The sequence below is a fragment of the Nelusetta ayraudi genome, unplaced genomic scaffold (genome assembly GCF_046127955.1).
Source record: "Nelusetta ayraudi isolate G7.1 ecotype Tasmania unplaced genomic scaffold, CSIRO-AGI_Nayr_v1 ptg000076l, whole genome shotgun sequence".
Taxonomy (NCBI): Eukaryota; Metazoa; Chordata; class Actinopteri; order Tetraodontiformes; family Monacanthidae; genus Nelusetta; species Nelusetta ayraudi.
In genome coordinates, this window is record NW_027466126.1 from 1823434 (window position 1) to 1846878 (window position 23445).

General features: G+C 46.3%; 1 protein-coding gene across 1 annotated transcript in view; it reads left to right on the forward strand.

Annotated features, from left to right (window-relative positions):
• The first annotated feature begins 233 nt into the window (after positions 1–233).
• The window catches only part of astn2 (astrotactin 2), a 253967-nt gene continuing 230755 nt past the window's right edge, over positions 234–23445 (forward strand). Inside the window, exon 1 of the mRNA XM_076043609.1 lies at positions 234–483. The gene's annotated coding sequence lies outside the window, so the exon portion shown is untranslated. The remainder of the gene's footprint in view (positions 484–23445) is intronic.

Sequence of the window (23445 nt, forward strand, 5' to 3'; positions counted from 1 at the left end):
ACTCTGTTGTTCCTTCCATCCTCCTCATTCCAAAGGTTCTCCCTCGCAGTGAGGTGGGACTCAGGCAGCACTTCCTGTGCACTGGGCCTGAGTGGGCGTGGTCTTCAGGCCATACACCTGCTGCTCCTGACTGCACACCTGGAGGCAATCTTCTGCTCGGCTCCCTTTCCTCCCTCTGTCTGCGACAACACGTCCATCTGGGAGGATTTTTCAGTCGGATTTACGTCGTCAGCAAAGTCCTGATGTCGGCCCGATGACTTTGGACTTTGTTGATCGAGTTTCCTGCGATGTGAAGTGTGTCAACAGTGATATGTATTTTTTACCCTCCACAATCTGCTGTGAGGACGCTCAGGGTCGCCCTGCTTTGGAAGAGCAAATATTGGATATGTACGGTATTCCTGATCGGAAGTGCAATCTAAACGCCAGCTGACTGAAGACGGAGGCACAACAAACAGGAGGAGTCCATAATCCCAGAGCGGTCAGGTAGGGCTGCTTTGAACTTTTGACCCATGCTGTTTCGTGAATGTGTGTGGTGTTGCGTTTGTCTTTTTTTTTTTTTTTGCTTGGATCTCCAACTTTATACTCAATTCTAGAGTTTGCCTGTTTTAGCCACACGGTTCTACTTCTGAAACAGTTGTCATATGGAGTTGCAGTCCAATGAAACTTGCATGCAACACCAGGTGCTAAAGTGTTGCTAGCATGGCAGTTGTGTTGTGAGCTCTGATTTGATTTTGCATGAGTGTCAACAAGGTGAATCTTTCTTTTTTTTGAGCCAGTCGAGTCACTGGGTGATTTGTGCACCTAGTGAGCGGTGGCAGGGCAACTGTGAGTAGCAGCGAGTGATCCGTTCATTGGCAGCTCTGTCTCATTGGTTTGATGTGCAGAATGCTATAATAGCAGTCTAAACGGTAGCAACATACTGCCTGGTCTCTACTTAGCAGCTAGCAGTGGCAGGGTCAAGTGAGCTAATGAGTTAAGAGGGACAAGGAGTCGTGATTGTCATGATTTGAATGATTCATTCAGGACACGTTACTTTGACTCATTGTGGAGCACAGTGGCTAACAGCGGCTAGCTGCGAGCCAAAGTAGCCGTAGCAAATCTTAGCGGCAATCGCTTGCTGTGGCCTCCTTATCGGGCCGGCATGCCAGACGGAAGCAAGAGATTTAGAGCATCATCCGTTTTCCAGATTGCCAAAGAGATAAAAAAATCTGTCACACAAGCAAATTACACGTCCGAGCGGTGCGAGACGAGACCGACAAACTCGACCCGGCTGAGTCCGCTTCGGTGTTCCCTGCCATTTAGAGAGTGTCGGCGTGTCTCCCACACTTCCGGTCCCCCCCCGCCCCCCCGCCCCGGCCTCTCCTGATGTTTCCCCGTCTCCACTCCACTCCGTGTACTCGCCACGCCGGTCCCCAGAACCGGCCGTGTCCTCGACTCCACAATCTGGTCTGTCTGAGGCGGCGGTGAAGAAGAAGAAGAAAGCTGCACCGCGGCGACCTTGGAGGGGCGGAGTCACGCCGGGCCGGAGGATTAATGTGATGTTTGGGTCGGAGTGTGTCGTCCATCATGCTCACAACACTACAACTGGTCCAGCAGCCCCCCCTCCTACGCCATGCCCACACCGCCGAGGCTCCTCCCCTCCGGGTCGCTGCTTGAGCCTGTTAAAAGAAAATAAAGGCTATTCTGCTTTTTTTTTTTTTTTTTTTTTTTTTTGCATCGCACTGCTTCAGCTGCTCTTGGATTTGTTCCCACTCTCCTTTTACAGCGCAGCTCTATATCCCCCCGCATGCCCAGCTGTGTAAGTGGTCTGCCCAAGCCAGAGGTGTAGCGCCTCTCGCTGTTTTAATTTACACCTACACCCCCCACATTTTTGTTTTTGGCCCGCAACAGCTGTGTTGGCAGGATCCCGAATTGAAATTGCATTTTTTTTACCCATATGAATAGTCTCCCTGTCTCGCAAACGGCAAAATCATTTGTATAAAACTCATCCTGGGGCTGTTGTTCATGCAAATTTCGCAGGTCTGCGGCCAAATTTAACAGGAGGACAGAGGATCTTATGGTGGCGATCACAGTTTGCGTGACGGCGTTTAGTCACCGCACAGCAATGAACTGAAAGGACAAAAAAAGCCCTCTGGCAGCGAAATGCAGTTCATTAACACGTTCCATACCAGCTTGCCTGCTCTTGTTATGTCACATTTTAACGGAGTCACACAGCACGGGAAGGGCCGTTGCTATATCGGCATCAGAATTAACATTAGCAAGGGTAAGAAAAGAAAAAGAGAACGCACTAGTAGAGACTCTTGCGGCTGTCTTTTTTTTGGGGGGTTGGGGGGGGGGGGGGTGAAGCTGTCCTGTTTTTCTTCAAAACTGCGTCGCCGAGCAAATCAAATTAACGTTAACTAAGGGGTGGCTGACAGCAATTGCCTGACACATAACAGAAAGGGTAATTTAGTGTCGCAGGGCGCAGACGGCAGAGAGCATGTCATCCGACTCCGAGGCCGCCGTCCTTCTGGCCTCTTCACAGCCGGAACGCTGGAAGTGAAGTGACAGCTCGGTGATACGCAGCATAATTCATCGGGCTTCTCTGTCGCCAGTGAAACTCTCTCGTCCCGCCGTAGACGCGGCTTATTGATTGAAAATGACACAGTTTTCTGGGAAGAAAAAAAAAACATGGCCAAAGGCCAAAGTGCTTCAGTGGTGACTGCTAACATGCTCCAAACTGGAACTTTTTAGACGCATTAAAACCAGACGCATGGAAACGGAAAAGAAATCTTTCTCCAATTGGCAACAAAAAAGTTTTTGGGTGGCTTGAGGTGTTATTTTTTAGTTTTTTTTGTTTGATGGAAATACAAACTTGACCAATGAGCTGCATCAGATTAAGAGGTGTATGCAGGGGAATGTAACAAAAAGTCAGTACAATTTGTCTGTCTAGCAACATTAGCTTGCATGCATGCTAGCATTAAACTGTATTTTTTTTTCCACTTGTGGCAGCATACGATCAGCAGGAAAGTTGCAATAGATGCGTCAACCCCCAGCATTGGCTTCACAGCTAGGTACTGATGCTAGCATAAACTAACGCAAAATGCATCTTTACCATGCATAATGTTGTGTCGCGTAGCGTGGCGACAGCACCCGTGCACCAAACCAACCCTGTCATAGCTGGTCACGTGACCACGTACTTGAATGTCTCTGCGTAATTTATCAGAGATGAAACAAAGTGGCTTCTGAGTTTCGTTAAACATCACAATCAAACTTTCCATTTGCACAATTAATTTGATGGGTTTTGTTGTTGCTGTTGTTTTTTTTGAAAACCTGAGTAAATTGCTTTTGCTTCATTACGAGGAGCGACTGGAGAGTAAATCACACAGCCGTAGACGCTTGTGTCCGGACTTTACGGGCCACTTCACTCAACAAACGGCAATTGATGTTAACAAGTGGATGAATAATCATGGCTCTTTCTAATGAAATTTTTTGAAAAAAAGAAAATGGGGGGGTAAAAAAGGCTGTTGTAATTTATAGAGGGGGAACTTTGGCGCTCAGCGTTTGCAACATTTCTTTTCAACGGTGACACATTTTTTAATTGTCTGGCGGCGACACAAACACAAACATCCATCCTGTTTTTGAAAGGCCACGCTTGGGGAAAGTGAGACAGTGCACGTCATCGCTTGTGGCACGCGTGCATGCACACACACACACACACACACACACACACACACACACACACACACGCACACAGAGGAAAGTGTTCCTGTTTAGAGTGAGTTGCAGAGAGATTACGTGCACCATTTAATCCTAAACGGTCACTGTGGGGTTGGTTGTTCTCGCCGAGGCTTTAAGTTTCTGCCACACTCAAGATTTCAGATTTTTTTTTTTTTTTTTTTAAGAAGCGTTAATAAAGACTTTGACTCGATTTGGGATCTCGGGGCTCTCGGAGTGCCGAACAACACAACGTGTCCCCGCTGACTCCGGGGAACGCAACTTTTCTCTGGAAAAACTTTACCTTCCTCTCCGTCGACGTGGTACACGGGAGGCGGTGACCTATTTTTCATCTCCAGGCGTTTGTTTGTTTTTTTTAAAGTTTTTTTTTTTTTTTTTTGTTTTCCTCTTACCTGGGATGATGCACACAGTGGAGTGTGGGGGGAACGGTAACCCCGGAACGCCGGCGTGGAACGCAGCCTGGGCTGCAGGCAAACAAACTCACCGAGCCGCCTTCATACCCCCAGTGCAATCATCATGAAAAAAATATGAGTGAGTGAGTGAGAGAGTCGACGCTCATGTCAGTGGGATTTTTTTGTTTTTTGTTTGTTTTTTTTTTACACGCCGCTCGAGAGGCACATTTTGACTATTTGGGCTGTTCTGCCTCACACAAAGACGCTCAGCAGGCTGAGGAAATGAAATATGATGTGAAAAACACACAGAGCTCAGGTGCAATGGGCTGGTGGTGGTGTGAAGATGAAGATGATGATGATGATGATGATGTTGATGATGATTACTCCTACTGCCAGGAGTAGCAGAGGTAATAGTAGTCGTGGTGATTAAAAATAACTATACAAAATAACATAAACCAACACTTCAAACAACGACAGTGTAAATACAACGGCAGTCATCATATTGATAATACTGATGAGAATGACAATACTTCTAATACTAATGATGATAATGAAAATGAATGTCTTGATAATGACGAGGCGAATAATGATACTGTTGATAATATCAGTACCACTGCTAATGATGATGGCAATAATATCGAGAACGCTATGAAACTCTGATACAGTTGCTACTACCAATGATGACGCTGCACTACCGCAACAAGGTCATCTCGCACAGTGATCAAAAATAATGATGCCCTGTTTTGTTTTTAATGGGACCCTGAAAGGCACTTTTGCTTTCAAACAACGGGAGAATCGAGGCCACAGTGCAACCAACACCTGACGACCCGCTTTGAACTCGCACAGACAGCCAATCCCACCCCACACGACCTTGCCATCCAAGCCATCTCACACACGCACACACACACACACACACACACACACACACACACGAATGAGGCAGATTAGCCAGACGAGAGCCCGTAATAGACTCGGAGGAATGAGAACCAAGCAAATGTGGTTGACGCGACGCGAAGCAGGAGTTCTATTTACAGAGTTTAATATGACAAATGACAAGTGCGTGTGCATTTCAAAGTGTGTGCCGCTTCTCAGGCTCAGAACCGCTCTTTGCCTCGCATGAAACCATAATTAATTTAAAGGTTCCACCGGGTGAAAGTTTGGGTCGCACTTGCTGGAATTCTTCTTACGCGATGGACGCCTCTGTGATTGTCACGCCAATCTAAATATTGCTACACAATCTGTCCGCACAACTATTCCTCTACGAAATTGTTGCCAAGCTCCCTGCAGGCACGAAGAGTGATTTTTCTGCTCTGAGCCACAGCCAGTACTGGATGAAGGCTTTGATCGTTTGCATCACCTGAACCGAGAAATGGGACAATTAAAAAATATATATATCATATGTAAAATAACATATGAAAATAAGATTAAGGCAAGAGCAAAGACAAATGACACTTCAGTGGGAGACGTAATGAAAGCTGAATATTCGGCGGTTGTCGGGAGGATGAGCGACGCGAGGCTCGAAAAACAGCCGTTTGACTGTTTGTGTGAAGTGGCAACAGACGGAGTTGGGGGGGGGGGATTAAACAGCCGCGTTTATAATGTACAGAAGTGCAAGAGTGACGGATCTAATTATAGACACCAGCATGTTTCTTCGTCTTCTTCAAAAGGTGGAAGACGGGGAAAAGTCTCAGCAGGTGGGAAACAGCTGCGTGGGAAACAAAAAGGGAACAAAGCAGAGGAAGAGGAGGAAAAAGGAAGAAGAGGGGGAAGAAAAGAAATATCCCAGGGGAAGAGCAGCTCATTCGTTTGCATGCGTTGACTCTTCTTCTGAGCTGAGATTTCTATTTTTTTGTTTTTAATTATTTATTTTTTTAAGTCATTTTTTTTTTCAACTGAGAACAACAGCAACAGACTGTCCTTGTCATGTGCAGGGTTTAATGATTTTATTTTTATTTTTTCTGCCTCTCGGTGCTGCCGCAGCTCTCTCTCTCTCTCTTTCTCACACTCAACTTTATTTTCTTGGAGCCATTCCGCCCACATTGTTCCCTCCTCACTGCACGCGGCGGCAGCGGCAGCAGCGGCAGCAACGGCGGCTCAGTGCAGTGGATGTTCTCAGCCTTTAAGAGCAAGGACAGGCATCTGGCACCAAAAATAAATAAATAAAATAAAAACACGGCTCTCAGAAACATTACAACTCTCCAGACGATGAAAGGCGGATTATTGCGCGCGGAGTTTCTGCAGGTTATTTAAAAACTTCCTCTAAGACAGATTGGCCGCGTTCCCTGTGCGCGGAAAGTGAAGTTGGTTTGTTGGGAAGTCGAGTAACATGGGATTGTAACTGTGTAGCGATGCAGGATGTCGATGCCAACATCCAACAGGAACCTTCCTGAGGTCGAGAAACTCGCAGTCTGTCTTCTGGTCATATCAGAAAGTTTTGCCATTTCAGCACTTTTTGTCTTCCAGTGGGTTTTGGTGCTTTGTCTCGGTAAAAAGTTGCATTCAAGATCATCCACATGGCGGCCAATGGCGTCCACGCGAAATGTCACATGTCAATTTTTTACAGCTAGTTATGATTTATTCAGCGAGTTTTGAGGGAAGCTGTTGTTTTTCGGCGTAAAGGCAAAACTACGACACCCAGTGGTGAGACTGCACATTGGCACCAAGTGCGCAAACCGTAAAATTTAGCCATCGAATCGATGGAGGAATGTCAAGATTCACAAATGTCTTCTTGTTGTATAGTTTTTTTTTTCTTTTCTTAAGCTTTGTCCTCAGTTATGTGTTGCCATAACAAGAGAGAATTTCCTGACGGTGTTCGCAGGCATGTTCTGTCAAAGACAAACAAAAACATCTGTTTTTTTTGTTTTTTTGTTTTTTTTTCTTCCATTTTCTTTCCTGTATATAAAGTTTCAATCACACCTCCAGTGGTCATGTGAAACAACTCCCAGGCCTGCAGCTAACTAACAAACGAGCTGAATTGCGAGAACGTACTCAAACGTATTACAATGGGGAGTAATTTTAAAAGAATATTGAGCGTTCCCCCGTTGGTTTCGGCTGCCAGTTAATTATACAGAGCCACGAGGAGGGAAAAAAAAACATGCATAAGTCCAGTCCCCCACACCCACATCAAATGATTTTTTTTTTCTCCCTCTCTTTCATTCCGCTGCAGCAGGCAGACAAGCCCACTCTGTCTCAATTGTCAAAGGCAGCAGGATCCACTTATAGGTTACCTCTCAGGTAATTGCAATGCAAACGAGGTTCTCCGAAGACAAATTAGCCAATCGGAGAGCGGGGTCGTGTCCTCAAACGGCGCTGGGTCCACTGCCCGGCCCGATTGAAAACAAAAAAAGGCCTCCGCAGTAATTAATACAGCGTGAAAAATCCCGATAATCTGCGGCGCAGACAGGTTTAATCGCTCTCCACTCGACTGAGCCGTAATGAAGCCGTGCGGGGATGAAATCCCCGAATGCTCGTCTGGTGGCGAGGGGCCTTCGCTGTATCAGGAAAAAGACAGATTTTTGTTTGGACATCTACTGCAGCAGAAAGTGACGACACCGCGACCTCTATATGTTGCCCTCCCTAAACACTTTCTCCCTACAGGGAGTCTGTTTTGGGGCACTTGCAGTGTAAAACCACGACACCTGGTGGCGGAATTTATATTGCAAGTAGTGCATTTACGTGCCTGAGCTCAGGTTGCGTAATAAAAATGACTTTGCAAGAATGCAGAGATTTCGAAGAAAATGATATAGATTTTTTTTTTTTTCGACACATAGCCAAAAAGATCATTACTGATTACGACGATGATCCGGAGCAGGAGGAGACAACCGGGCTTCGGCTGACGTGCTCAAACAGGCGCCCGCTTGGCAGCATCGGTTACACACAGCCCTTCGGAAAGCAGCCGCTCTCATTCAGTCTGTTAACATTAGAGTCATGTCGAGGGTCTCCGGCTGGGATAACAGTGGAATCATTCATGTTAATTTGTGCATACACAAGGTGCAACTGCGCCGGGTAGCCATGCATGCTAATGAGGCCGAAGGCGGGCGGGGAAAAAAAAAAAAAAAGAACAGAAAAAAGCCTCTCGGGCGGCGGTGCGTTCAAGTGTGGCGAATACGGGGGTCTGGCACTCGAGCCTGACTCGGCCCCTGAGAAGTGGCGGCGGTGGTGGCGGGCAGCGCCGAGAACTAATGAGGGCCTTATTGCAACTTAATTCAATAGCGTGATGATTAATGAAGGCGTAATTAGCCATAAAATGCCATTACATCTCTGCGTTTGTGCCACGCATAATTTTCCAAAATGTTAAAGGGGAAGAAAAAAAATGTTATTGTTATTGATTATTCAAATAGCTTGTATGCCGCAGCTGAAGGCAGCGGCCGTGCTCAATTTTGCTAGGTGCTAGTTATTGAGACAACATCTCCATTTGCAGGATTGCTTAAAAAAAAAAACACTAAATGAGGGGGTCGAAAGGACATACGTATGAATTCATGAGACCATGTGACTTTTCAACACCTCGTGAAAAGCCGATGTTTTCAATGTTTATTTTTTTCCCCCTCTCCAGCGAATCTTCCGCAATTTGTAGAGCTCATTAACGCTAAACAGATGATGTATATGGCAATTATTGAAAGGTCATGCCTATCAGTTCCAAGAACTTCCCGCAGTATGCATGGCGCCGCGCCAGACAGCGCTGAGACGGCGTCCCCGCGGAGACGCCTCTGACAGCAGCGATTAGCCGCCGCTGTTTAAAGCAACCATCAGAAGCGCCAACGGTCGGCGGAGTGAGCTCAGGGAGGGTCGAAGACGGCAGAGAACTGGAGCCCACCCGCTCAGGTGCCGCCCTCCTGAACAGGAAATTGGCTTTTTCACCGAAGATAAATCATTGATTCTGATTCTCGAGTCCGACTATTTGGCTTTTTATCGTTTTGTTGAAAATTTTTGTTTTGTTTTTAGGGATGGTTTTCTCATCCCCGTCTGGCTCGTGTTTGTTCGTCTCCGCTCGGCAGATTGTCGAGTGAGACGAGAGAAAAGAAGAACAACGCAGCCACAGAGTTTCAGCCACCTTGACTTTGTCCATCTGTTCATTGTTGTCGCAGCACTGAATCATTTCCGTCCCACTGAATTTTTGTCCTCCATCACCCCAAAAAAAAAAAGTCAAACGAAAACGACAACAGCAAAAAAAACAAAAAAACCCAGATCAATTCCCAACCAATCAATCCCATCAAATGCTCTTATGAAAAGCCGCTTCAATAAGCAGAACTGTCGGTGACACCTAATCTATAATCCGGTGTAGCGCTGACATTCGCCGGCCGCCGCTCAGGCCTCCCGTTCTCTATCGAGTGAGGCGGGTAAAGACGACTTGTAGGTCAGGCAACAAACTTTATTCCAAAAAAGAAAAACTTCCAAAAACCATTTGCATTTCCTTCAGCGCGTCCCGAGCATTCCGATGCCCATCTGTGACCTCCCGAGAGTGGAAAACAGCCATTCATCAAGTCGGGCAACAAACGTTATGGAGAAAATGTGCCCTAGCCACCCAGCGGGTCCGTCCAGGAATTATCCCGAATCCCACCAGCTGTCAGTCAGAATAGAATAGAATAAAATAAAATAGAATCCAGCAAACAATAAAAAAACATTTTACAACTTAGAAGTGTCCTAGAATCACAAAGTTTGTGCTAAATTTGATAAATCTAGACAAAAAGGACAACTATTTTTTTTTCATTATTTTGGCCACTGGGTTGTTTGTTTGGCAGCAAACGTCTGACGCTTACCGTGTTTTTATGAAAGTAGTTCAAGCTGGCGTGTGTCAAGGCCTCTGAAGAGAACCCACAGCTCTTTAATTTAAGCGGCGCGGCGATCTTATGAAAACGCCGCGCGATCGATAATTTGTCTTTTCTGACCCAAACTGGATTGATTTAGCGACACGGCCAATTAGCTCCCGTTTGAAAAACTTTCGATTCCGCCTCCGTCACTCTCCGCGGCCGCAGCCATCAAGGTCGGAGCCGACACGCCGTCACGCTTGACTTCAACGCCTCTCCGCCGATCGCAACCCTGTCATGACAGTCTTATTCAGAATTTGACTATTTTTGTCCAAAGACAAATCATCCCGGCCCACCATTATTACAACGGCGGGCCCTCTTATTATTCCCTCTCTTATAATTTACCACCACGATAAAGGGGAAAAAACGAGCGAGTGCTGCAGGAAATAGGTGCTTGTAAGTGTAGAAAGAAAGAAAGAAAGAGAAAGAAAGAAAGAAAAAACATTTGCAAGTTGAAAGAGGTGAGCCGCAGAATGGGGGAGGAGGCCGCCGACAGAAAGTGATTCACTCGGTTCGCGAGGTTCATTGTGGAGTACTTGCAGATGGCCACGGAAAATAAATGAGATTTTTTTTTTTTTTCAAAGTGCGAGTAGGCGGAATATTTCTGCTCAGATGTGCCGCGCCATAAACACAATTATATGTGTAACCCCTGACAGCAGGTTGATAGACGGGAGCTAGCGGTCGTGTTTGCATACATGCTGTGTGTGTGTGTGTGTGTGCGTGTGTGTGTGTGAAAATTGAAATATATATATATATATATATATATATGTATATATATGTATATATATATATATATACATACATATTTTCTTTTTTAAAAACACACCAGAACGGAGCAAAACCAGTTCGACACAATTTTAATACCCTGCCGATGCACAAGTGAAGCGTTGCCGGGAGAGACGCTGGCTGTGTTTGTGTTGGCGCCGCTTGCTGAGCCTGAGGACGCATCAGGCTCTGCTAAGAAACTAATTACAGTGGAGTCGGTCCAAGCCGAACCCGAGCGCGTCCCTGGACCAGAGTGCCGGTGTTTGTGCAGCGATATCCTTTGAAAGAGAATTTGAAAAAAAAAAAAAAAAACACACGCACACACATACACACTAACAAACAACAGGAACAGAAAGTGACAGGTCTAGTGGGAGAATTATGACACCTGTTTAGATCCAGTAATAATAATTACTGTGTTTATGATGCAGTGAAACAGATTTTTACCCAAATTTTCCCTTTTTTTTTTTCTTTTTTTTTTACCCACCGGTCGTTTCCTGGAAGCTTGTCATCCTTCTTGGCCTCCCGAGGAGTGAGAGTGTTTTGTGTGTCGCCTCTCCTCGTCTTCTTTGGCGCTAGCCACCGCGGCTAGCGGCTCTGGGAGCCCCTCCCCATCCCCCGTCGCAGCAGGCTGGGAAATAAGAGCGTCTGAAGCAGAGATGAACCACCTGTGGGCGCAGGGAGCGACAGACCCCGCAGACGGACCACTGCTCCCTAGCGCCAACAAGTGGTTCTCGCTGACGGGCCGTAAATAACTGGTTCCTACCAGTTGGACTGAATCTCTGTAAAATACCTTTTTTTCCCCATTTTTACTGATATACCGCAGCAGAAGGTGTCTCCCGCCTTAATGATATCACACCCGACGCTCCTGCGTTTAAAGTCCGGCTTTTTTTTATGCACCTTTCCACTCATGTAGCAACTTGAACGTGAATGCACGCAAATGAGCTGCGACGACGAGCGGGGTTTTCCGTCTGGAAATGTCGGAAAATGTCGACTTGCGGCCGCCGTGATTGCCGCGTGTTCGAGTTCTTTCCTTTCCTGCCTCCTGCCGCCGCTGCTGCCAAGGCCTCCGACACGTTTTCATGAAGTGTTCATCTATGACTCTTATGACTCTGTCGAGTGTGTTTGTGTGTGCGACATTCCCGTCCAGTGCAGTCTGAGGCAGAGTGGCTGTTGGTTGACTGAGCGGACGATCCATCTGTTGATCCGTGCATTCTTTTTTTATTTCTTCTTCTTTTTTTAAATAACAGGAACTTAATGTGACCTGCGGGACCGCGGGCTGCTTGATGCAACTGCGGTCGTATTTGCAAATCGATCTTCATTGATTGAACGTGTGTGTCAGCTTCTTCTGGTGCAACTGCAACCCGTACACCCGACAAGACGTTTAGCCTCACTCAAGGGTACAGGGGTGGTTTTCTTTCAGTATCGAAGTTACTGTTGAATTTCGGAAACGAGAAGCGAGCAAACAACAGAAATTTAGTCAAAACGCATTTCAAAATAGTTCCTTATTCATGTGTAATTCCCTAATAATAGTCTAAAGCCCGGCACAGCGGTGCATTTGCGAATCATCGAGTTGCCTCATCCCAAAAAATTGCAAAAAAACAAACAAACGCGATTTGACTCGCGTCGAAATTCACGTGCCACGTTTCTCGCTCGCGTGTCGGCGGACTTAATGAGAAAAAATAACCTACAAAGAACATTATCTCTCGCTCTCATCTGAGCGCATTTAATTGCCTCTCCGGTTATTAAAAAATGCCTCTCTCCAGATCGCGTGATTTATAGTCAGATGGCGGGCTAGGAAATGGTGAATTCATCGCCGCGTGTTCCACCAGCTAAGACGCCACCTGCTCAACAGCATGTCCGAGGGGAATCGCTGCAATCTATTACAAGCTCTCTCCAGAGCACAGCTTGTTTTGTCGCTTCGTGCCCAGTGGGTAATTTGGAAGCGAGCCCGCTGGTTCCTGAAGCGTCCAGGACACTTGCACGACAAAACTATTTCAAAATGCACCTTCTCACTTTACCCAAGATGTATGGTGGAGCCGATAGGGGTTAGTTAGTCTCTAGATGGACTTGGACCTTCCGCTGGGTCGCCGTTGTTGGCGTACGGTAAATGTTTGCTAAGCTAGTTTGCCACAGGAAGTCATATTTGGTCGATTTTTTGGGGGGGGGGTTGGTAGAGGAATTGAATGTCGCCGTTTCTACTTTTTAGGATTTGAAACCGAGCAGATCAGTTGTTCATGTGACCTGTTGATGAGGGGAAACTCGATTCTTTTAACTGACTCTGGTTCACGTGAGTCGGTCATCAAAGAGAATCCCGTTTTTGAGTTTTGAGTCACTGAGTCAGCCACCCAGAGCTCCATCCACTAAGAACCCCTGATTTCACAGCCTGCAGTCATACTGTAACCGAAACAGGAAGTGGTGCTAGCTTGTGAACAGTGGTGGTGTGCTGCCAAAATAGCTGTGGTTTTATTGGAACTGGATCTTTTCTGACCAAGAAAGAAGCAAAGAGCAGCTTTTCTCTTTCCGAGAGTGGAGTTCAACAGCAGTGGTGGCGAACAAACCTGATTGGCCGACTTTGAACATGACGTTCGGGATGCTCACCCAACCACATTTTCCAACAGACTCCTTTGCAAATGGCACATGCATCATGTCTCTTGGCTAAGTCGACATTTTCTCAGGCACGTTCCGGCCGCGAAATTACACCAAAACTTGGCTGCATTCCAATTTGCACACACTTTTCAGCGGCTCATCCCACGTTTTTTCCCGCCCTGATCTCTCCATGGCAACATGCCGTAAAACAGTCCGGCCGGCTACCAGTGCCAGGAGCAAACAGACTGTTTACTATTTCCTGCTCCAGAAATAATTTGCTGTACCAGCAGCTAATCTCATTGTTGTGCTTCCACATATGTTCCGTCATCCTCCAAACTCCTATCTCCATTTTCTTTTATTTTCTGATATTTATTTTTGACGTTTATTCCTGCTGAGACTGCAGGGGGGGGGGGGGGTCAAAAGGTCCAGTGTCACAAAGTGTGTCTCTGTCGGGTCAACACACGCTAAGACACTCACACAGTTCTGGAAATGGGCCCTGTGTGATGTCACAAAGGGCACGTGTAGCTTAGCCAGATGTAGTCTCCTCCCACTCAGCCCGTCATGTTTTTGCCCCCTGTCTAAACACGTGCGAGGTTTATTGATCAGGTTCAGCAGGCAGGTAAAAAAAACAAAAAAACAGGCTGCTGCAAGCAGAGGGCTAAATACAAAAGCAAAGGTTCCGAGGTTTGTCTTTTAGAGAAGATCAGACACGCTCTGCAGAGTGCACCAGCAGGCAGAGAGTGCTCCGTCACTCGGCCCACACACACCGACGCCGACACTCTCGACTGATGGAGGGTGCAGCAGCAGATGAGGGTTGCAGAGACAAAGTCGGCCGTCGTAATGACCGGCGGTGGCCTTTTTTTTTTTTCTTTTTTCTTTTCATTTCTGAAATGATGAAACGCTGCTGACACTCTTTGTCTCGGCATCTTATTGGATTTGTGGTGGTCAGCCAAAGTATTCAATTCTTCCTGCTTTCAGACGGATCAATCTGAATCGTGAGGGAACACATCAGACGGTCGAGGAAAAAAAAAAATCACAAAAACAAAAAAAAAAATGAAAGCGGGCTCTTTTGTTACTCCACATCTTGGTCACAACGACGTCCATTATTCATCCCTCAGCGTGGCGCAAGTCCCCGTCAAGCAGCTGTTTCTTTTCTGTTCTGGTTTCAGGAACATGTTTGCACATGAATTTTGTTTTTCAGCGGCCTCGACAGGGAGCAAGGTGTGCTGGTTTTGATTTTTTGAGTGTGTGTGTGTGTGTGTGTGTGTGTGTGTGTGTGTGTGTGTGTGTGTGTGTGTGTGTGTGTGTGTGTGTGTGTGGCCCAGTTAAAACCAACAACTGTCATTATACAGTCGGCAGAAGTTGCAGCATTAAACTATAATGGAGCTATCAGTGAAAATCGCCGCTCGGACAGTCTCGGAAAAACACAGCGAGAGGTGCACCTCTGCAATGTAGCAAAATGCTACTTTTGCATAAAACCTTAGTTTATCACGGCAGCATAAACAAAATCATGTTGCCGTATTTAATGTATATGCGTCATATCAGCCTGCAGTTAAGGAATCTAATCAGAAATAAAAGCCCCTCTCCAGATGCAAATTTGATTCAGTTTTTATTTTAATGTCCTGCACAAAATTGCCACAAACTCGCACCAACGGCGTCTCTGTCAGCCAATTACAGGCTTTTACAGCTTTGCCTGGCATAACACATTCCGCCTCCTCTCTCCTATAGGCCTGCAAAATAGAAATCAGCCCATAAATGTAGCTCATACTGGAGGCACCGTTTTTTTTTCCCCCATAGTCAAAATGTCAAAATAAATAATAAAAAATGGGGTGTTTTTCCTTTTCTCTAATGTAATAAAAAATAAATATGAAGGTGTTTGCAGTCTGGCGGGCTAATCTGTCTCCAGAAAGTGTTTCAACTCGGGTGCAGGTTGTTCACTCTCCACTTAGCTTCTTATTTGAAGTGAAAGTAGGAAGCCGCAGCAGATTTACCTTAAACACCCCAGGAAAATACGTGAGGGAGTACAGCAGGTAGCTGCCAGCCGAGCTAACGCTAAAGATGCTAACCACAGAAGAGCAAAGGCTTTTCTTTGTAGCATTTCTCCTCATGAGTCAAAACCAGCTGGGAATGCTTAAAGATGAACATGTGAAGTTATGAGCAATATTGGCTATCATGCTCATTGCATTGCTTGATGCACTTGGGGGCCTGAGTGTCCAACGCCACCTCTCGTGAGTCGCTTCAGCTCGAAGAAAGTCGACAAACTTTGAATTGCTTAAACCCAACGGAATTTAATTAGCCGGGATGTTTTTGTTGCACGCTGGCAACTTGAAAGACTTTCCTCACCTTCAACTTGCACATCCGGAAAAGTTAATACGGTAGCCGCCGGGGATTTGGTGAAGAATTTTCACCTCTTCCCGCAGCTGCACCGCTTAATTAACATCCCTCCGATTTGCCGACATCTGTCGCGCGCCAAACACATCGGCGGTCCGACAGATTAGCAGCGGAGAAACGAGTTCTAAATGTCCCGGAGCCGTGTTTTCTCCACAGCCGCCATCAGACACGCAACTTATTTTATTTTACTTTATGTATTTTTTTATTATTTTTTTTTTTAAACATGCCACTGTTGCGCTTTTGATGTGCGCCGCCGTGAGTGTGGTAATTGATTCCACTCGCTTCTGTCATGGCTTCGCCGGCAATTTGCGCCGCAATATGGAGGCCCTGAACTTTTCCCAACCCACCAGGCGGCATAATGGAAAAGCTGGAGGGGCGGGGGAGAGGAGGGGCTGCGATGCCGGAATCATCACCTGCACTCGCACCCGCTGAGCTGCTGGAGCGGCAACATGGTGGCTGTGCAGCATTTGTGATGAAGCTGGAAGGAGAGGTGAAAAAAAATTCCAGCCACTTCGGTTCAGTCAGTCGTCGGGTCAGTGATGGGAAATGTGATTGTTTTTACCGACTTGAATTTGTATGAGTCGTTCGCCAAATAGAATGCTGTTTTGAGTCATCTGATTCTCTGAGTCAGTCACCCAGAGTCTTCTGCAACTCCTACCCGCCAACAAGCTCCGCCCACTCCCAGTCCACACTGATTCAGACTTGCTGGAACTGCCGATCTGAAAAAAGAGAAATGATCCATTTCATCGTGAAATTGTCACGGGAGAAACATTTTTTTCCACTCTTTCTCTTTACAGGAGTGCCGCGTTATTTCCAATTAACCAACTGGCGCAAGCGGGGACGAGTCAGTGAGCCGCTTAATAGAGACGAGGTACCGTGACTCACAAGTCAGTAAAATGACTCTTGAGTTTTGAGTGATTTGTTCAGGACTTCAGGCAGGAGTTCCTGCGTGACCGTGGAATCAACTCGGAGCCCATTTGCAGCCTGAAGGGAATATTTGTGTCTGATTAAATAAAAGGGAAAAGCAGGTGACAATATGAACTGTTCACAATTCAGAACCACAAGAAAGAAAAAAATTGGTTTCTTCCGAAATTAACCAAATGCATTTTGGCGTGTTTTTTTTTTTGTTTTTTTTCTTGTGTTGTTGTTTTTGAGCAAAGATGTATTCGGGTTGGCGCTTGTGTTTTTCATGAGATGTTTGTCTCTAAGTAACATCCAGTTGGAGTCAATTGCTTGAGCTTTTTGTGTGTGTTTAGCATAACTTTCTGTGCCATGATAATAATTTAATAAAAAAAAAACGCACACACAGCTGATAGAAATAAATGAGCAATAAGTGCTGAGTGTTTATTCTGACATTCTCCTGATTGCTCGGGTTCAGTGATATTTCCGAGATGAAATGAGAGCAAAATTTGCTTCGACGAGCAGAGGGAAGAAGAAGAAGAGAAGCGTTGCGGAGAACAAGAAAATGTTTTCTCCTGCTCATCTATACAAGAGGCCAAAAAAAAAGAACAAAAAAAGCCAGACCTTTTTTAAACAGAAACGGGTAAGGCATGGGCTGCACCGCCAGGCTGGTGAAACTGTAATGTGAGAGAGTTCCTGTTGAAGCAGGATTATAAGAAGGCTTTAGGTTCTGGACGTTGTATAAAATGCTATTAAATGTATTTTCTTTCATTTTTAATTCGGGGGTAATTTTCGGAATGTAAATTTGTCAAGATATTCAGCAACAGTTAATTGTTGCTCTATTTTGCATGAGCAAACATAATTGAACTTGACTTGGCTCGTTTTCATTGAGCGATTCTGTTTCAACGGTAAATTAGCTTGTACATGAAGCGCTGGCATCGTGTTTCTAGCGTTTCCCCAAATGCCAAGTAAAAATGTTTAAAACAGGATTGTTGCATAAATGTTGCGTCATTGTACCAAAATGACTCCACGTAAACTCATAATTAGTGACACTGACTAGATTACATTAAGAAAATGAGTCAACAGCAGGTGGATTCCCCTGCTTTTTTTTTTTTTGCCAGCTCTCAACCAGCCTGCGTATAACAACATCTTAGAAATTCTCAAAATCTGTCTTGGCCTCATGCAGCCCCAAACTATGAAGGATGTCTGAATATTCCAGCAGACTGAGCTGCTGCACTGAAATATAAATACGTCTACGGTGTTTTTCCTTTTTTTTTTTTTTTTTTTTTGCCAAGCGTTCACCTTCGTTTCTTTCACGACTTGGAGACTGATTCCAACGTGTTGGAGCTGAGATCAGACGTCAGTCACCTAAGGAGCCGCCGGTGTCACACAGCGCAGTCGGCGGCGGCAGAAAACAAGGAGAGGCATCACTTTAACAGCCCCAATCAGACCCCTAACCCAGAAAGAGGCTCCGAGGTGGGAGGAGAGCAAAGACACAACAAAGTGACTGTGTTCTTCACGCGGACGCTGCGCCGCGTCCCGGTGTTTTTTCAAAGTCAGCTTGGGGCTAAAAAGCCATTTGTTTAATGGTTTCAGCCCAGCAGGAAGCCGGCGCTCTATTTAAAAAATAAAAAAAAATGAGGGGGGGAGAAAAAAAAAATCAGTGAAACCGTAGCGGAGAGAAGGCTGCTCTGCGGTATCGTATCCCCAGACAGCCCTTCGCTCAATTTGCAGCGTCCGCCTCTCTGGTGAGGTCATTAGAGTGGGAGGGGCATTTGGGAGAGCTCGACCAGGTGGGGAGAGAGAGAGGAGGGGATTGGATGAGGTCGACAGGCGGCCTTTGGGCTGCTGCATCAGCTCCAATCAAAACCCTCCGTCCTGTCTGCTGCGTCTTTTTCTTCTTCATCCTCTTTTTTTTTTACCTTCATCTTCTTTCTTTACCCTTCTGTCTGTGCTGCACCGCCTCTGCCGCTGCCGCTTTCTCTCTCCCTCTCCTTCACTCTCTCCAGTCTCTCAGCCTCTTCTCTTTCCCTCCCTTTCTCGTGTTGTTGGAGTCGAGCTCCCTAATCGTTAGAGCAGGATCTGGGTAGACCTCTGCTGCCACCTAGAGGCCACAGTTGACGCGTCGCATCAGATTTCAGTCACTGTCAGGAGGTCGAACTGGTAGAGATATTACTGACTGCGAGGGGAGGAAAACATATTTGATTTTATTTCCAAACTGTGTTCAAGTGTTCCTGGGGAAAAGTTCACAATTCTGACCATCTTTTCCACTTTTCATCCCAGACTGTAGCTCCTGGGTAAAATGACTCCATATGTTGACTCCACACTCTGAAGGTCACACAACACTAGTGAACATATAGCACTCCTGTTTAAACCTATCCATCAGGAAGAGAGTTCTGTCATTGATCCTGTTGCGATGACTTGTGCATTATAGTGTTTTGAGATTTTTTTATTATTATTATTATTTTGATCTAATCTTTAGCTTCTGGTTGATGTTGTCACTAACCAGGGAGAGGTGTCGGTGCCCACTCTGACTTCACAAAGGACTGGTTCCCAGCACAGTGTGTTCTGGCAAGTACTTTGTGATTAAGAGGAACATGCAGAAGAAGTGAAGGACGAGCATTTCTGACTGCTGGGCAGTTGACCGGCAGGATAAAGAGACAGATTATTTTTAGAAAACTCCAAATAATTGGTTGGACTATTTGGAAAGTTGTCACGGAAAACGTGTTGCCTTGGCTTCTTTTGGAGCTGAAAGGAGTGAGTTTCCTTTCTTCCAAGGACCCCGAGAGTTGAGTCTCAACTGGCCTCACGACAGGGCAGTGGGCCAAAAAACAACAACAACAACAACAACAACAACAACATCAACCCTCTGATATTCTCAGATTTGTCTCTGTGCTTCAAAAGCGCCGGGCTGCTGCTGTTGCTGCCGCCGCCGCCGCCGCCGCTTCCTGGAGTGAAGCTCACAGCTCCACATGGAGACGGCAGATTGGCGCGCTGGCGATACAGACGAGCTGGAAGGCTGCAGGCTGCCTGATAGCGGAGAGGGACGTCTCTCTCAGCGGCAGGGTGCAGCGCGACACGCGGCGTCACGTTAGGCGTCCGTCTGACTCAGCACCGGGTTTGGACCCCCCCTCCACCACCACCACCACCACCACCACCACCACCCCCTTTCTCCCCATCATCCTCCCCTCTTTTGTGGAAGACGTCACCGACGCGCCGGTGGTTCTGACTGTAGACGCCCCACCCCCCCGAGGCAGATGGGGTGAAAGTGGGGGATTAAACTCAATCCTATCTGCGATGGTGTGTCTCCGGCTGTCTTGTAATGAGCCGGAGCTGCTTTGAGGAACCTCTTTAAAAGGTGCAAAATGGGGTATTAGAGACTCTTTTGTGCAGGCATCCATCTTCCTGCCAGCGCTTCCTGCCAAAATGTTACCGGCCTCAGCAACTTAAGATGCGAGTCAGACCCCGCCGGGGCTCCTGCCTCTGCGCCTCACATTTCCTCCGGCTGCAACGGGCACATGTACAGGTTTTTCTTTGAGAAAACACATTTTGTTCCGTCTCTGTGGGGCGAAGAAGAAAAAAAAAATCAACAACAGAGGTGTGCAGGAACATTTCTCTGCCCGCAGAGCAGAGTTTAATTTGCCAAAACAGGCATCCCGCGACTTTGTTGTGAAAAATTGCGTTTGGCTTTTGACATTTGACCTCACCAGTTGGGAAGGACAAGGAGAGGTCAGTCACTGCTCCTTGTTATGCAACGTCAAGAAAAGCCAAAACGAAACAGTATGAACCTGCCACGGAGGAAATAATCACAGATACAAAGACGCATTGATGAAAAATGCACCCAATTCCCCAAACACCTCTGGCACAGCTGGATTTTTTTTATTGTCGTTCTGCTTTCAAAAAGAAAATCTCCACCTGGGATTGTGTTTCTCACCTTTCCAGCCGCCGGCACGACATTTGCACAAACATTTCCCAGAGCCGTTTGGTTTCCCGTCCGTGCCCAAGCAGCACTGACATACATGTCCCAGACTGGCGACGTGCCGCCTCGCCTATTATCCCGCATCTCTATTTCCTGCCGCCGCGTGTCCACATTACAGGCAACAATATAACAACCCCGAGATGACAGCCGGCGCCGCTGCCAAACAAACCGGCCCGAGCCGGTGATAGTTTCATCTAAATGCATATTTTTATTAGTCACACAAACCACCCCGCGACTCTCTCTGTTTTATTTACACCTTTTCATGAAAAACCCGGGGAAAACAATGTGTAATGAGAAATAAACATTCATCTCTGAGATGTGTATGGTTTCTCTGGGACCCTCGTAGAATTGATTTCACTTCATTTTCTTGATAATGTGTTTCTCTCTTGTTCTTGGTTGTTGTTTTTTTCTCCACCACTGCGAAACTAAATTTTTTTCAATAGAGCAACAAGCTTTTTGTTTTGACAAGCATCCTGTTTGATGCCCGGCCAGCACGTGGATCTGCGGCAGGAGAGCTAAAGCATGAGCGTTGCGTGTGATGAGATGAGAATTTCTTTACATTTCCTGACAAAAAGGAAATCCCGCACACGTGGCCAACTTGCACAATTTTTTTCTATTTCCTAAAAGCGTCTTTGCAGCCTTGGATTGATTTTGTGCTTGACTTATTTTGGTAGAACTCTCTCTCTCAGGACGAGTCAGGCCATGATTATTAATGGGCATCACTCGTGCTAAATAAACCTTTAAAAAAAAAAAAAACTGTTTTTGTAAAGAGCTTCAGAGACAATTGAAGCCCTTTAATGGTTCAGAGACCGGTGTTCTGTTTTTATTTTGTTGACCACTTGCATCAGGGAACGTGAGGCCCTCAATCCACAGTGCTGGAAACAATCGCAGCTTGAAAACAAAAGCAGTGCACGCAGAGAAAAAAATCTCCCCTTTGAAAAGTGTTTATTGGGTCACACATTCAAATCCCTCACTATATTATGGCGGCGCCGATAAAATGCGGGGTCACGCTCGCATGTTTAAACGCTGATTTATCAGCCAGAAGGCTTTTCTTCTCCTTCTCCTTCTTCTTCTTCTCTCTTTCTTTCTTCTCCTCCTGGCAGCTGGAGCAGCGGCTCCCGCCGCTCGCTAAAATGTCACAGAATAGTGAGTAATCTTCGGGGAGGCGGCGGCTGGAGATTAAACCTTAATCAGGTGAAGGGAGCTCGCCTAATACAATAACCTTAAGATGGCGAGTCGCCACAGATGCAATGAGACACAAAGGGCCACAGCTTGAAAATTGGTGCGGCGGCAGCGCTTGCCTCTGCCTCTATCGGGGCCCAATCGGAGCCCGGCGGGATTAAAACTGGAGTAAAAAAAAAACAAAATCTGTTTTGCTCAGTGGCTGCCGGAGGGAAGAAAGAAAGTCAAAGTGTGGAGGTTTCAACACCAAACGTTTATCGTTTGCGGCCCGACTCCAGCTGGACAAAAAATTGTTTTCTGTGCCGTACGACTTTATCTGTCGCGCACTGAAACGAGTTCTGCACAGCAAACTTGTAGAGGAGAGAGGTCTGATACTGAGCATTTGTCATGAAGACTCAAACGGCTTGCCGTAGCAGCAGCAGTAGTGGTAGTCGTAGACTGATTTTTAACCACAGAGCCCAAAATTGCCAGCTGCTATCAACAATGTTAATCGAGATTTCTTTTTTGGGGGGGGAGGTTTATGAAACCATTTTTAAAAGCAGACTCCTGTCAGTAGTCCCTGAGTGTACCTGGCCTGCTGCTGCATTAAGTGAAGCCAAAGAAAATTTGCATGAAACATCAAAAGCGATTGTTCAGGCTCGACACTGTGAAGGAGGTGTTGCGGTGGGAAAAAAAGAAAAAACAAAGTGGGTGGACCAACTGTTCACCGCGAAGCAAGGCAGGATGAGTGAGCGAGTTTGTGTCTGAGTGAAGCTTTTATTTTTGCGTGCCTTAACCTCCATTAAAACCCGAAACCATGCTCACGCGATAATATTTATAGCCGTGAAAAAAAAGAGAGTCGGAGGGAGGGGGGGTGGGGTGGGGGTCCTCGGCAGATCTTCCACGCAGGCGCCCCGTCTCCGCAGCCGAGTCACGGCAAATGTAGCGTGTCACGGGCCGTTTTCGGGGAGGGGAGGGAGGAGGCAGCGGCTGTGGATAAATGATTCATTGGCGCTAATCGAAGGAGCGAGTGCAGTCAGTCCGTTGGTGCAGGGAGGTGATTGGGGTGGGAGAGGAGATGAGCGGGAGGCACTCGCATTAAACGTGAGAATGTTTGACGAGAATTGGCTTTACAACTAGTGCTACTGCTACTGCTACTACTGCTACTGCTACTACTGCACTGGAGCTGAAGGCAAAAAAACAAAAAAAACAGTTGTTGGACTTGGAACAAACCCCGCCCATTTCTCCTTCAATGCCATTGATTGGCCCATTTACATTCTGACCAAATAGCTGATTTGTCGTACTTGCATCAGGTCAAAGGTCAAACATACTTTTTTTTTTAAAAATCTTGAATCCCCTAAATCTGGAGAAAACAGCCTTTCACTTGCATACTAACCCTAACTAATATTAACTAACTAATAATATTCGGTGATAGAGTTTAAAATTTAAAAAAAAACCTTGCAGAGTAGACATGAAGAGACAAGTAGCCACAAATACACACAAAAAACCCACTTTATTTATGGCTGCTGTCGCATTCCGAGCAGTGGTGTGATTGCGTGACCCTTCGACCGTGATCTTGCCACCCCCCCAAAAAAAAAAAGAAACACCAGTGGTGGGTGTGTTCTAGCGCCGTCTGTCGTCCGCAAAACAGCTCAACTGCTGAGGAAATTGGAGGTTCCACATATTATACACATACTGCAGGATCTGCCAGGCTGCCTCGGTAAATACGTTTTAATTATATTTCTCTCCG